Here is a 14,760-nt window from a genome sequence, read left to right on the forward strand (position 1 = left end):
TCAGAAGAATGAGTCCATTAGGAATGTAAACCACTCTAATGGAACTCCTCATTACAGGGAGGGAGGGGAAGAAGTGTCATGCTATAGTTCTAGAACCATAGGTAGGTGTGGGTGTGGGTGTGTATGTATATAGTCAAATGCTTATACCTATGTTACTCCATCTACAATCCTCAGGCCACCATACCAGGACAAAAAATGCCACAGAGAAAGTGGAGAAGTTGGGAAGGCTTATATGTTGAGTGAGAGTTGGAGAACAAGTTGTTGTCAACAGGAATGATCATGGAACGAGTGTGTTTCTAGTGGGGTTCTGCAGAGATCAGTACTAGGTCTGATGCTATTCAACACTTTCATCAGTGAGTGGGAAATAAATATACAAACTGCTGATAAAACGTTGCAGATGACAAAGACTGGTGGAATGGTAAATGAGGACAGGGTAATCATACTTTTGGTAAGTAAGGCTCATGCAAAAAAATGCATTTTAATACAACCAAATGCAAAGTTATACACCTAGGTAAGAGCAAGGTATGCAGGCCATATCTACAGAATGCTGAAATAGCCTCTCATTCCCAACATAGTTCAGTATTTCTACCTCTTCCTGAGTAAACAAGACAGACAAGGAGCATGTACAAAATGTATAACTTGGATTGAACAATTGCCTGCCTATAATCATAGCTGTTTCAAATATATTTGAGGGTTGAGTTTTCCTTTTTCTCATCGTGTAGGAGGCAATCCACTTGAGTAAAGGCATATGCCAGAGAAACGATTACAGTGTAAGTGGCTCCATGACACTTATGTGGCTTGGCAAACCTGCGCAAACAGCAAACAATGCAAACTAACAGACCTCAATATGAAGCAATCCAGTGTCACGTAAAAGGGGACACATCTAGCTTAAGCACCTGACTAATGCCTGGTAAACAAATATGGCTTAGTTCAAACAAAAGTGTTCAGTATGATCTTAAACTGGATGCCAAGCAACAGAAAGTTGTTAGAATCATACAGGTGCCCAAGTTCTTGAGTTGCTATTTTAGTTTTATTGTGTTTCTATGTACTGCAATATGTCTCTAAAAATGTGAGCCTAAACCAGTTAGTTCTGTGAGTTTCACCTCCTGACAAACTCTGCACAGAGTCTAGGTTTGAATATCAGGACAAGCTAACTCAAAGGAAACAAAAGTTAAATTTTAAAGTGTCAAATGACTTTTTCAATAACAAATCCATTTGTTCCACATTGGCAAAACTGCATATGGATTTTCAAAAGTTCCATCTGGGAGGATGTTGGTACATCACCATTTCCCTGAAGGATACTTAAAATTAGAATTACTAGCAGTGAAGAAACTGAAGCAGCAAATGAAATGTCAATAATGAAACAATTTTGTGTACACGGTCTTAATTCTCACCTATGGCCCCATATATGCCTTTATGGAAAGTGAGTAACAGTATGTAACCATGGCATGTTATGCAACAAGCTGTAGAACTAATGATTTTTCAATCACTTATTAATTTAAGTTAAGGGAAAGATTTGGATCTTAACTCCTCTGGTTAGCAAACACTGAAAAGATAATTTCCTAGCCTGCACTTGAGCACACAACCAAATTTTATAAACAGATGATTACTATAACATTCATAATTGGCTGAAAAGCTATGAATAGCCATTTAAAGGTAACAAGCAAAAGGGGGAAATTAAGTTGTTGTGGTGTTTGTTTTTAAAGCAAGCCCTGAAACACGCTTTCTCTAGCAACATTACATTATTTTCCTACAGTTTCCCCAAAATTGCTAGGATGTCACCGTTCAGGGCAACAGTCACACTACGGCATCCGCCTTGGCTACGCTAGCATCACTGTGGTTGTTACCAGGTATGAGAGGTAGCAACAGTGGAAAAATCTTAGTGGGGGGAGGAAAAAGGCCTTTGGTGACTAGAGAACTAGTGAAACTGACCAAGAGGCAGGAAAGTACAAACTAAGCATGTAGAAAGGTCTTTTTTAAACAGTCTTGACTAACTTTGATACCTATTGAGTATTGAACAGCCAATATATCAAGGTGGTCCATGCTAGGAAATTAGGTTGGCATAATTACAACACTCAGTAGTGTGAAAAATCCACGCCCGGAGCGAGGTAATTAAACTGACCCAAGTCCCCATGCAGACAGCACTAGGTCAATGGAAGAATTCGTTCATCAACTTAGTTACTGCCTCTCAGGGAGGTGGATTACCTATGCTGATGTAATATCTACACTGAAGCGCTGCAGCATTTTAGCTGAGCCCCTGTAGCATTTCAAGCATAGACAAACCCTTTGAGACTTGGAATTTATCTACACCCCAATCAGTATCCCGCAGCAGCGAGACTCAGGCTCATGCTATAGCACTAAAAATAGGTGGGCAGATGTTTGGTTTGGGCTTGGCTGCTGAAGCCCATCCCCCTCCTTAGGCTTCAGAGCCTGAACTCTAGTCCAAACCCAAATGTCTACATAGCTATTTTTAGTGCCATACTGCGAGCCTGGGTCTGCAGACCCAGGTTCTGAGGCTCACTGCTGCAGGGTCTCCTGCTTGCTACCTAGACGTATTCCCAAGAAGCCCAGCTGTCAGATCTGAAACGTCAAAGGTTATGTAGAGGTACTTAGTTTCAGTCCTTCTGTCCTACTCTTCTGTCTCCAACTCAAGACAGGTTAAATACAATAAGCTTAGCCAGAGAACTTTAGAGTGAGAGAAAATCAGCACAATCAACCCAGTGGCTCATGCCAATTCTTAGTTTTAGGTAGTGGGAGAAAAGAGCTGGGAAGTATACTGCTGTTATAGACATCCTTATATCACCTGTTCAGGTTAGGTTTCAGGATGACAACACATAGACGCTGACTATGTGAGTACTCCGAGGCTGGAGTACCTATGGGGGAAAAAAACTAGTGGGTGCTCAACACTCACCAGCCACCAGATCAGTTGTTCAGCAGGCCCCTGCCAATCAGCTCCTCCCTCTCCCCCCCTCCACCTCCTGGAGGGGCAGGAAGAGGCAGAGCGAAGGAAGAGTGTGCTCAGAGGAGGGGGTGGAGCTCCGGTGGGAAAAGGTGGGGCGGAGCCTTAGGGAGGGGGCAGAGTGGGTGTGGGAAAAGGCTGGGTGGGGGTGGAGCAGGGGCAGGAAAAGGCAGGGCTTAGGTGGGGTCCTTCTTGGGGGAGGGGTGAAGCAGGGTGGAGCACCTGGGGGACGGGGGAAGCTGAAAGTCAGCACCTGTGTCACAAGGAATCTAAAACATTAACTTTTGAAGAATTACCACATGGTAGCAAGGGCACTTTTTTTTTTTTCCAAATTAAAATATAAATTAACTTTCTATTCCTTTCTGGCAACAGGATGAGTCTGATTCATCCTATGTGGATTAGTCAACAAAAAATACAATTACAGTGGGACAGATATTGTTTTCCTGTTTGCTACAGTGGAACTGGGTATGGGTTCATTCTAAGTATTTTCAGCTAATAAAAATGAAGCAATTTGAAAAATATAGTTTCACTTGGAACATTAGCAAGCTAGTTTTCATCAATTTAAGTTTAATGTAGGAGTCAGATGATGATGGTTAATGACTACCACTAATAACTCATTTTAATAAAAGATCTCAATTCCCTGTAAATTCCTACTATGCCAGTTGTCACAATGGGTGAACAATTGGTACTACCCTCTACAATCCCAAATGCCATCCATTCTCAGAATATTTCTCAGAATGGTGCTGCTAAAGTGATCAACAATGAAAAGGTAGTGATACTTCAGTTGTCATTAGGGTTCAGAGTCACTAATCATTTGTATAACAGTAGCTGTTACAGGCTACAACCGTTCAGGGTTCTACTGTAGTAGACACTGTACAAACATATATAGAGCCCTACCAAATTAATGGCCATGAAAAACACACCACGGACTGTGAAATCTGGTCCCTTCCCCGTGAAATCTGGTCTTTTACCCTATACTACACAAATTTCATGGGAAGACCAGCATTTCTCAAATTGGGGGTCCTGCCCCAAAAGGGTGTTGCAGGGGGGTCACAAGGTATTTGGGGGGGGGGGTTGCAGTACTGCCACCCTTACTTCGCTGCTTCAGAGCTGGGCGGCTGGAAAGCGGCAGCTGTTGGCCAGGTGCTCAACTCTGGAGGCAGCAGCGCAGAAGTAAAGGTAGCAGTACCGCAACCCTCCCTATAATAACTTTGCAAACCCCCACCCATTCCTTTTTGGGTCAGGCTCCCTACAATTACAACACTGAAATCTCAGATTTAAATAGCTGAAATAATGAAATTTACTATTTTTAAAATCCTATGACCGTGAAATTGGTAGGGCCCAAAACATATAGTATGAGACAGTCCCTGCCCCTAAGAGCTTCCCAGTGTTAAAGCTCCCGGGGGGAGCTTTTCAACATCAATTGCAGTCAAGCAACTAGCTCCCACTGGAAACAAATACAGGAGAAAGGTGCCTAAGGCCTGTCAGATACTCAGAATGCAAGGAGAAACAGGCACAGAGAAGTGACTTGCCCAAGGTCAGACAGCAGGTAAGTTGCAGAGCCAAGATCAGAACACAGGTCTTTTGACTCCCCCTCCAAGAATTAACACCCCATTGGTAAGCAGAGGATGCAGTATACACCTGTTCAGGTGTTTCAGTCAGTATGCAGACTCAGGGAGACCACAACTACATCTGTTCATATTCTTAAGCTTAGTTAGAAATTTAACTTTTTAAAACTTAAATAGGTCAGAAGCCAGACATATGTCAGTATGACATTCTATTGAGTACTGGACAAGCCAAGTCCAACAGCTGACACCTCCCTCCCCTTTAAGTTAATCACCACATTAAAATGAGTAAGATTCCAAATACTTAAAGCACAAAGCTATCAGCTGTCAGTACCTGTTGTGGTTTTGTTAGCCTGCTATGGTGTATTACTTGTTTAACACCTAGTTAACATTAGGCTGTTCTTGCTATTTTTGGAGCTCAGCAGCAGCAGAGCTGGATTAGAACTGTGACCTGTTATTCTGGATTACTGGGGCTTCTCTGTTATAAGGATTGTTAGCAAAAGTGAGTATCTCTTGTATCAACACGGAAAAACTAATATCCATTTAGGTCAAAGAAAATATAATGTTCTCATCTTTCAATGGGCATTAGAGTTACCAGATCTTGTGTAAACATTCCCTTTGAATCTAAGGGCCAGTTTCAAATATGTTCCTATCAAATAAAAAACTGCAGTCAGTACTCCCTCATTTGTTTTCACTGACTTCTCAGCCACTTCCTCCCTTAGTTCAGCATAACTTGAACTTTGTCTGCTAACTCAATCCTATAACTTCCCACCATTTCCCTTCCCCCATTTTATCTGCAGAAAAATGAACAGTCCAGCAAAAGATATCTATTAAAAAGATTAACAAGTGTTAACAGATAGCTTATGATACAACTCCTATGAATAGAGAGATGTATATTCATGTCAACGTTGGCATCAGAAATATCCAGACAAGTGCCAACTGTGACAAAAACAAGCTACAGACGAGTCTCATCTTAAACGGGGGTTCCGTTCCGCGGTTAGCGCGTAAAGCGAAAACCGCGTATAGTCAAAATTACATTGAGTTGAATGGCAGGCAGAATCGCCCGCACTACAGTTACAGTATTAAAATTATTTCTTTTTTTTGCCGAACGCATAAAGCTGAAATCGCACATGTTAAATGCGCGTAAGATGCGACAGACTTGTATTATAATGAGGATGACAAAAGCAAGATATGAAAAGTGTCTCATTTTGTATTGCTCTAAATGGAATTTGTTCTTCCAATTATTTCCTCCAGCTTACTATTTTTTTTCGATTAGTTAGCTTACTACCCTACTTAACCAATCAGAAATTAGTTGGTGAACTTCTGTAAAGCACTTTGGCTGTGGCTACACTTAGCACTTCAAAGCGCTAAGTGTAGTCAAAGCACCAGCGCTGGGAGAGAGCTCTCCCAGCGCTGTCCGTACTCCACCTCCCTGTGGGGAATAACGGACAGCGCTGGGAACCGCGCTCCCAGCGCTGGGGCTTTGACCACACTGGCGCTTTGCAGCGCCGCAATTTGCAGCGCTGGAAAGGGTGTGTTTTCACACCCTGCTGCAGCGCTGCAAATTTGTAAGCGTAGCCAAGCCCTGTTGTGATGAGGAGCAGGGAATAAACATCTTGATAGATTCCTTAGAGATCCATCTGGCCTCGGAGGGACACAGCCCACTTGAAAGCCAGTAATTCCCTCCTGCAAACCTGCCTATGAGACACCCTGTCAATCTGTGGATTTTTTTGTCACTTTCCTAGTTATTCTAAAAAATTCTCCTAGTCTGTGAAAGATTCATATAAACGGACAAACAGAAGGAAATGTTGGCAGTGACCATACAAAAACTACTGTCAAAACGACAAAGTAATTTAATAGAATAATTTTTCCTTTAATCTTTCTTGTCTAACTGTAGCTATTGTAACAGCAAGTTTAAAAATAAGGGGAGGGGGGTTAAATCTTTTGTCCCTTTATGACTATTTTACTCCTGAGTTCTCAAAATCCTACCTCTTGACGTTCAGTACCTCTTCTTTTGTTTGTTCTATTCATCTAGTAAGATGGATTTTTGGTATCCTTCAGCCCTCTAAAAAGCTTTATTGCTGAACAGAGCAAGCAGAAAGCATTATAATTGTCTGAATCATATGTTCAAAACACTGAAAGCAATTTGCTATAAATGTAGCAAGTGTTTGTTTGCTATTACCCAGACCTGAAAAATCTTAACTGCATCCTGAGTACTCTAGAGATTTTATGGTTGTGTTTACATCCTGAATACACCAAGGGTTTTATTATTGTGTTAAAGCTTATATTGTTCCTGTAAGGAACTGCAACTTTTGGAGAGGAAAGGGAAGAAAGGCTCAAATGCTGCCAATTTATCATTCAAAGAATTATCTTCCCCTCCACATGCATACAGCTCCTTAATACTGAAGGACAAATATACTTCCAACTCTTCATTAACTTTCAATAGATGAGATATGGGGCCAGGACCAAGACCATGGATCCAAACTTCTTTGAGGTCAGCATCTAAACTTTGCAGCTCAGGCTCCTCTCTATAAACTAACTCTTCTAGTTTATAAACCTGCTTTTTTAGCTCACTGGTATTCTTCATGAAGCCTAAGACCTATTTTGTCATGTTAGCTCCAGTGTAAAATATGTCCATCTCCTCCAGCTCAGGCTGGATGTATGATCAAACTCTGATCCTTACTTACAGATATAAAATTTCTTACCCCTCCGTATATATTTTTTTTTTAACCAGCACTTACCAAAATAATCCAAACACCTTGCTGTTTAGAAAAATTCAGAATAAGCTCTGAGGTAGAATATCTGAGGACTCTCTTATGGAGTTTCTCCAAGATTCTGTGGAAGGGGTGGGGAGGTAGTACTATCACCAATAAGCTGGAGAGCCCACCCTCAAACTTGGCAGTTCCCCAAAGATCTGCATGGATTCTAGGGGATTTGGTTCAACACTGAATCTGACCATGGCACTCTTCATGCATCGCCACCAAACTGTGGCAGCATGGTGATCCAGGAATCCCTTTGGAATGCTCTGCGGAAAAAATAATACAGCTTAGAGGGGTAGGTGGGGGGGATATGTGCATCTCCCCAACTCTTCCCTCTGTGTAGACCTCCAATTCCAGAATCACCCTATAAGGTCTTGAAGAGACTATTGTGGTGGTGGCTTATACTTCCACACTGATAGGGGAATGCCTGCACGTGGATTTGAGAGAGATCCAGGCACTGGTTTGCAACACTATAAAATGCATGAACATTTCTATAGCTTTTACAAATTACTGTTGATCACAGCACAAACACAGTCTTTGTGAGAGCACCGTTCCCAGTAAGTGTCTTTATTCAACCAATAAAGAACCCTGTGTAACTGTAACTTTCATTCATCCTAGATGTGTGGAAAATACTTCCAATGGTAAAAGTACAAGAGTATTAGAAATCTTATTGTGGATTTCACCTTTTTGAAGTAAACATAAGGAGACTAATAAAACAAGGATTGGTTTGACTGCAAAAGTTTTGTCACCTCTTTTTATAACATGTCAAGAAAAATTCCCAATAAATGCTTTGTTTTTCATTTTGCAATTTAGACACCAGTTTGTTTTCCTATTATATACTTGATGTGGTTTTTACTTCCTGGATTTTAGCACTATTTTAATAAAGACCATAAACAAGTTAATTTGGAAATACTCAACTGTTCCAAAACTCTGTTAATATACCTAATTTCAGAATAAGATTCTCTTTTAGAACCATATTTTAATATGAATCCTCTTTAAAAAGTAACTAATCTTATTCTTTGAATACTGAGATTTCTTGAATTTAATGAAATTAGAGATTCTTTCCAGTTTTAAACACGCTTATATTCTTCAGTAATTTATTTAAACTGTTTGACACTTAGATTGTTTAAGCACAGTATAGTACGTTTTTTTTCTAACCCCTCCTAACAAAAACTCTGTCTGTGGACTTGCTCTGTACAAGATTAGCAAATTCTTCTTACTGGAATTAGATGAAATGCCTTGCAAACAGGGTGAATAAAAATCAATGATTTTTTTAAAATAAAAAATCCGATTTTTTTATTTAAATCGGACTTTTTTAATAAAATGCTTTTTGAGTACAAAACCTATCTAAAGATAGTTTTTAATTAGGATACATTATAGCTCAAAAATATCTCATCATGGAATAGGGATTATAAATTCTAATTCTATAGTATGAGACAATATATTCATGTAATGTTTAAGAGAAAATTTGTAAATGAGCTCCAATAGTTCATGGATTAGGGACCCAATCTTACGCAGTTCCACAGGCTTCTGTACAGATTCTTTAGATTAATCTTTCTACTACCCAATGGGACTCAGTGCTCAGTCTAGAAGATACCATCAGAGATGCTTAGTTTTGCAGTTCTCAAACTGTGGATTTGTGTCCCCAGAGGTAACATGCTTGTTAACAGCAAAAATGTTTTTAATATATAGAGGCGAGAAATAACAGACCTCAACTATATTGTCCCTCTGCAAATTTGTGTACACAGAGTCAATCCCTTACCTCTATCTAAAAGTGCAAAGTTTCAAAAAGTTCAATGAATAGAAGATTGTTGGGGGCGGAATAGATCTGGACAAGGAGAAGTCTGGAGGTAAATGTGAGAAGCGAGGGACATATGCTTGTTTTGTTAAAATATTATATGTTTGTTGTTGAAGAAAACAATCCAGAATTCATGATGATGTTGTTTTAGTTAAATAAAACAATTTAAATGTCTGTTTGGTGGTGATCTCCTCCTAATACAGCCTGGTAAGAAAATCCTCCAAAATTAATGATTAACCTGTTGAATTGGAGATATTTCACCTCCCAATGACTTCATAAATATCTGCTTCATTTACCAAAAGGTAAATGAAATAATCAATCATTCATTTTCTGATATAGCTGTAAAACTAATCTGAAAAGTTTTCAAAATAAAACACTGTTCAAAAATGTATAGTGTGTACTTTCTAAAAATGAAACCTACATTTATCTGAGTTGTGAAGATATGTATTAAGGTTATAACAACCAACAAGAATGCACTTTTATGTAGAAATTCATGATTAAACTGAGTTTTCCTGAGTAGTGATTTAAATCAAATCCACCCTGCTTGCAAGTATTGTGAACCCTCACTGGAAAGTAGACAGCATTTGCAAAATAGAAAGAGAACTGTGGGATTATGTGTGCAAATTATATTTTAATATTCCACATTTGATACCAGTCTAATCTCATTCATGACACAAGAACCATAAATTATTTTTCTGATCTTCCAAAGTTATCTGAATGCATGTACTCCTCCAGTCTAGGTAACCTGCTTTGTATTTATAGAGGCACCTGCCATGTAATGCCATCTAGTACAAATTGAGCTCAAGGTGCAATTTCCTGCACACTTAAAAGTGCACAGAGGAAGTGCCTACCACTCCCCATATATGGTCACAAAAGAACTTAGTGTACATTGTACTAGTGATTAAGCAGCATCTAAGATATGTCATGCTACTCAGCCAGAGTCGGAGAACTTGTACTTTGATTTTTCCCCAAAACAGAAGAGCCTGTATGAAGTCTCTTGTACAGAGAATGTAACTTGTCCAAGCAAGCCTCTGGAGTTAAAATTACGAAAAAGTTGAAAAACTCAGTCAAAATACCTTGTCAAATGTAATACATAGCTCAGTGTAAACCCAACTCTTAGTTGTAGACTGGTTGTATCCTCCACATTTTCAGTGCCTGAAGTACTATTCCATGGCATCATAAGCTATGCAGGACCGAATCTCCTTTATTACCCAAACACCTGATTTTTTCAAATAAAGGATTCTAATGTACACTTAAACTTCATAAGATTGGTGCTATTTGTAACGAGCCTGAGTTTAAGCATTTTTCATATTGAAAGACAGCTACGTAGTCTCTGTTCTAATCCCCATATACTTAAGCATGGGGATTGACATATTTTACAATAATTTTCTATGTCTATAGTCTACTACTAGACCCTTAGTACATGTATTTTTAAAATAGTCTCCTCCTAACTTAAGAAGCAGCAAAGAATCCTGTGGCACCTTATAGACTAACAGACGTTTTGCAGCATGAGCTTTCGTGGGTGAATACCCACTTCTTCGGATGCAAGTGGTGGAAATTTCCTGGGGCAGGTATATATAAGCAAGCAAGAAGCAAGCTAGAGATAATGAGGTTAGATCAATCAGGGTGGATGAGGCCCTGTTCTAGCAGTTGAGGTGTGAAAACCAAGGGAGGAGAAACTGGTTCTGTAATTGGCAAGCCATTCACAGTCTTTGTGTGAATAGTCTCCTCCTAACTTGACTATAGTGTTTATACTGCTAACACTAATAGTTAATTCTGTTAGATGTTTGGGGTGCAGGTACTTGGATGGGTCTGAAAATCAGATGTGATGTGCCAGTTAGGCAACTCAGCCATTCTCAATGCTTACCCAACAAGAGCTAATTCAGACACTTTATAGTTAATCTCTAGTTTATTGTGCATTTTAGACAGTATGAAGGGTGCCAGGAGAAAGCATCTTCTCTTCAACCAAAAAAGGAGGTACACTAGTGACAATGCTAACTAGGGCCCAATCCTGCAAACATTTTGTAATAGGATTTGCCAGATCTGGCCCTTAGTCTGCATAAGTAAAACCAAAGCTAAGAGTAATTATGTTTCAAAGTATTTAGCTTCATTTACCTAAAGTAAACTATATGCGCCAAAAAAAAAACCTGATGATGTTGTGGAAAACTTGTGATAAGAACATAAGAAAGGCCGTACCGGGTCAGACCAAAGGTCCATCTAGCCCAGTATCTGTCTACCGACAGTGGCCAATGCCAGGTGCCCCTGAGGGAGTGAACCTAACAGGCAATGATCAAGTGATCTCTCTCCTGCCATCCATCTCCATCCTCTGACGAACAGAGGCTAGGGACACCATTCTTACCCATCCTGGCTAATAGCCATTTATGGACTTAGCCACCATGAATTTATCCAGTCCCCTTTTAAACATTGTTATAGTCCTAGCCTTCACAACCTCCTCAGGTAAGGAGTTCCACAAGTTGACTGTGCGCTGCGTGAAGAAGAACTTCCTTTTATTTGTTTTAAACCTGCTGCCTATTAATTTCATTTGGTGACCCCCTAGTTCTTGTATTATGGGAATAAGTAAATAACTTTTCCTTATCCACTTTCTCAACATCACTCATGATTTTATATACCTCTATCATGTCCCCCCTTAGTCTTCTCTTTTCCAAACTGAAGAGTCCTAGCCTCTTTAATCTTTCCTCATATGGGACCCTCTCTAAACCCCTAATCATTTTAGTTGCTCTTTTCTGAACCTTTTCTAGTGCTAGAATATCTTTTTTGAGGTGAGGAGACCACATCTGTACACAGTATTCGAGATGTGGGTGTACCATGGATTTATATAAGGGCAATAATATATTCTCAGTCTTATTCTCTATCCCCTTTTTAATGATTCCTAACATCCTGTTTGCTTTTTTGACCGCCTCTGCACACTGCGTGGACATCTTCAGAGAACTATCCACGATAACTCCAAGATCTTTTTCCTGACTCGTTGTAGCTAAATTAGCCCCCATCATGTTGTATGTATAGTTGGGGTTATTTTTTCCAATGTGCATTACTTTACATTTATCCACATTAAATTTCATTTGCCATTTTGTTGCCCAATCACTTAGTTTTGTGAGATCTTTTTTAAGTTCTTCACAATCTGCTTTGGTCTTAACTATCTTGAGTAGTTTAGTATCATCTGCAAACTTTGCCACCTCACTGTTTACCCCTTTCTCCTTGAAATTAGTTAATGTGGGTCCTTCCTGGTTTGTGCATCTCCACCAAGAAATTCTTGCATTTGTAAAATTCTACTCCAGCTCGTGTCAACATGCATTTTTTTTTCATAGCTTTGTTTCAGCTAACAGATTTTTTAAAAATTCTTTAAAAAAAATATTCAGCTACTGCACTTTTAATTCAGATTAAGATAGGGTGAATTTACTTTCAAGTGTAGACAAGCCCTCTGAGTATCACAAGGAACAGATTCTGTGAGCAAAAAGTTGCCATTTTTACACATCTTCCTAGTACTAATGAGCACTTATCAGGATCGTACTATTTTGTATCTTCCAATGCCAATAAAACATGCTGATACTTTTTCAGGATATAACTTTACACTAGAGAATAATGATTTGATTATCCTCAGTCCATAGGAACAAACTGTTTTCTTAAGTGGAATTTCAACACTTTAAACTATCACCACCTGTAACACGAAGTAGCAAATTTAACAGATTTTTCCAACATCAATACACATGGCATCAAACAGAAAACTTACTGAGTGTGAATGGTATAAACATCTCAGAGATAGGAAGATTTAGGTACTGTCAACACTACCACGATTCTTGCCCACAAGCGTTTAGCAATATAGACCTTAATAGGTTGCATTTTCTTATCTAAACTAAATGTAAAAAGGTCACTTTTTAGGGTGACCTTACAGACAGTCAAGAATTAAGCCCCTTGTGAGCTTCCACCTGGACCACACCTATTCCTGTCTGAAAAAAACAGTTCCTTCTTCATACCTAACACTGCAACTTGTATACTTCCTTATTCTGACGCATCCAGCCCTTATTATGATGGCTCGTCTTCCAAGTCAATATTCCCCACGAGTTACAGCTTGCTTGCTTGCCCCTCCATCCACCCAAAATGTCCCCTAAAGTACACAGCTGCAGTCCAGATCAACCGCATTAATAGGAATAACTGCAATAAAGTACCGAACCCCCAACACTAATTATTCCCGTATGTTTATGCACATCACACACAACTGGGGCAGGGACGAAGTTCGATCCTTCTCACTGCATTGTGGTTACTGGGATGTGTGAAAACTGGCCCGACCAAAGGGGGGGGAGTGGGGGGAGGCTTGCCTCAAATACAACCGCCTGGAGAAGACAGGATGTTCTTGCATGATATAAACAGGATGTCAGCCATATCGCCTCTGGCTGGGCTGTGAACATCCAATTTGCAAAGGCAGCTTCTTTTTTTTTTTTTTTTTAGGGAGGGGGGGATGTTTAACTCTTGAAATCCCGTCTTAAAGTCAAGGCCACAGCAAAGCCCCCCCCCGCCGCCCAGCGCAGCCCCCGTCCTGCGCCCCCCAGCTCTGCGGCCCCCTAGCTGGAAGCTCGCGCTGTCCTGGGATTCCCCGCTACGCGCCCTGCCTGGGCTGCCAGGGGCAGCGAGCGCGGCCCGGGGGGGCGCCCAGCTCATCGCGCCCGGCCTCAGCCGCGCTCCGAGTCCCGGGCTCACTCACCGCTTCCGCGTGCGGCTTCCAGGCGGCGGCGACGACGACGACGACGGGAGAGGGAGGGGGGAGCCCGGCCGCCCCGCTTCGCTCACTCGCTGCCCCGCATGGCCCCGGGCCCAACGGCTCCCTGTGCGCGCGCGGGGCGCCCCGGGTCCGTCGGCGCTCGAGGCGAGTCCGGCGGAAGAGCGAGCAGCGCTGGCTCGGCGCAGGCAGCAGCCCTCAGTCCCAGGCTGTCCCGCGGGGCCTGCGCATGCGCGCGGCGTGTCCCCGCGGCCTTAAGGTGGACTGGTCCTTTCCTCCTGCCCCCGCCCCTTGTCACCTTCAGGCGGGGGAAAGACCCTCGGCCCCCACGCTCAGCCTGTGGGGGGGGGGAGAGACACCGCCCCCTCCGCCAGGATCGCCCGCTGCGGGGAGGGGCAGAGCCCGGAGGCCCCGACGGGATACTCCCGCAGATGGCGGTCCCCTGTCTGTCCGGCTTTCGGGGCCAGAGGCCGCCGAAGCAGCTATAAGGAGCCCACGGGCGTTACGTGGCGTTTGCCGAGGGCTGACAGGGTGCTCCGCGCTGAGCACAGCCCGGGGCTGCCCTGGTGCGCTCTGCAAGGGAAGGCTGGTCCCCCCTGCTTCCCCAGAGACCAAAGAGCCTTGTACAGCTGCACACAAGAGGAGCAGAGAGATTTCTGAGCTCTAGGGTTGAGTATTTCCCGCATAGGAGCTTGGTTCATCAGGTGCACCAATGAATCACTAATGCACAATAAGTCACTCCATATAATTCAGCCTGAAATGCTCTGGCAGGGAGCCTTCCAGCGACATCCTACTTCAACACGGAAAGGCGGGAGGTGGAAAATGAGGCTTGGTAAAGGTCTGAAGGTAACAGGACAGGAAGATCTAACAAAGACAGATTGCTAAATATAGCTTATTACAAAATAGCCTTAACTAATAACAATTATGGCAGCAGGGCTGGAAGGGAC

The 14,760-nt window shown here is 41.8% G+C and overlaps 1 protein-coding gene across 2 annotated transcripts in view; it reads right to left on the reverse strand.

The window, feature by feature from the left end:
- The window catches only part of JAK1 (Janus kinase 1), a 101,123-nt gene extending 87,116 nt beyond the window's left edge, over nucleotides 1-14,007 (reverse strand). For both annotated transcript variants that reach the window (XM_045026821.1, XM_045026819.1), the window contains exon 1: nucleotides 13,799-14,007. The gene's annotated coding sequence lies outside the window, so the exon portion shown is untranslated. The remainder of the gene's footprint in view (nucleotides 1-13,798) is intronic.
- Nucleotides 14,008-14,760: the final 753 nt, after the last annotated feature.

This window comes from Mauremys mutica, chromosome 8, assembly GCF_020497125.1.
Source record: "Mauremys mutica isolate MM-2020 ecotype Southern chromosome 8, ASM2049712v1, whole genome shotgun sequence".
Classification (NCBI taxonomy): Eukaryota; Metazoa; Chordata; order Testudines; family Geoemydidae; genus Mauremys; species Mauremys mutica.